The following is a 1,627-nucleotide window of genomic DNA, read 5'->3' as shown; positions in this document are numbered from 1 at the left end:
CTGCCCTGCCTCCATGGTGGGCTGAGTTATTGTTTGTTTGTTTAAAATGCAATCTTAGCTTTAAGATGGAATTCTTTCTGAATAAGCTGGGCCTCTCTCAGCAGGCTAAAGTTAATCTTACAATGGCATGATCTAATTGATGCAACAAAGACATAGGCTATGCTGAGGTACTTTTCTTTATCTGGGGAATATTCAAACATTCCAGGTCAAGTTGCTCCTGGCCTTTTGAGCTTCAACTGATTAACTCATTAACTCTGAGTCTTTTCTGGCTTTCTAGTTTTTACTGGTTAATTCTGTCAGTCCCTTCTAGTGGGCTTTACTGGCTTTATTCTCTTTCCACCCTGCTCATATCTGTTCTCCTGCCTAACCCTACTTCAGCTTCCTTTTCTCTGCCATCTGCAAGGTAGCTGCCATTCCCTGCTGCTCTTGCTTTAGTGAATTCCTTCCTTACCTACACTCTTCTGACATGCTCGAGAATTCTTTCTTCTTCAGAGTCAGGAACCCTCCCCAATCCTGGTTGAAGTTTATGGGTAAAATTGTAACATTTCCAGAGTATCTTACCTGGCTTTAGTGCATTTGCATATCCTCAGGGGTGGAGAGAAGTTCATCTCCATCTCAATGGGTAATTACCTGGGCAACCAAGGGCATGTCTGCACCTGAGAGTTTAAAGGGATGGGCTGGCTTGCTTGCTTCTTCAGAAGCAGAGGAGAGAGATGGCCCTGGACTGCAGTCTGTAAGCAATAAATGGATTTTAAACTTTATTTCTCCCTTTGACTGATTTTGGTTTTTAGAGGTATTTTGCCCCAGGATTTCCTCCCCCCAGACTTAGAAAGTTTCACCTGGTGTGCAGGGAGAGACCTCCCCAGACACAGCTGTCCAAAAACATCTTCATTTAAAGTGTTGATATTTTTGTCTCTCATAGATTTTTTTTGCATTAATATTGACTTTCCAAAGTATTGCATTAGAATATAATTTACCTTTGGTACTGAGTGTAAGGATGGAGGCACCAGGGGAAGGAGTGAGCCTGATGGACAAGCTCAGGCCTCACAAGGCAAAGAGGCCAACAGGTTCCGGTCTGACAACATTCCAGAGCCTGATCGGATAACCCTCCCAACTAGAGCCCTTCCCCCAAGCTAAAAGATTAGTGGTAACTTTCCAGTACCTGGCTAAAGACCAATGAGAGACCCCCCACGTACCCTAGGCGAGCCAATCCTCATGCCACTGTACACCTTTGCTCTCCCTCCCCCTGCCTTCTTTAAAAACTTGCTGCCTGCCCTGCTGGGTGTGACTTCCCTGGCCTGTGTTTCAGACTGAGGAACATCACCCAGGGATTGCGTTCAAATAAACTGCCTGGCCCTTTGTTGCCTCTCTTTGCCTGCTTATTTCAGTTGGAATTTATTGGAATTTATCTTACATTTGGTGCTGAAATCCTGGGAAGGAGTGTGAGCGCAGGGCCCCGACCAGCCACTGGTGGCCCTGCCCCTTCCTTCCCTGATCTGGGACCTCAGCCTGCTCTCTGCTGCATGGACTATTTCCTGGTGAGTCCCTCAGTTTCCCCCGGTCTGTTTCTCATCCTAACTCCATTTTACCTGGTCCATTAGAAATCGTACATACATCCAGGGGGGCA

This window comes from Manis javanica, chromosome 10 (assembly GCF_040802235.1).
Source record: "Manis javanica isolate MJ-LG chromosome 10, MJ_LKY, whole genome shotgun sequence".
Classification (NCBI taxonomy): domain Eukaryota; kingdom Metazoa; phylum Chordata; class Mammalia; order Pholidota; family Manidae; genus Manis; species Manis javanica.
The sequence above is the reverse complement of the archived record's forward strand: the minus strand, read 5'-3'. Positions refer to the sequence as shown.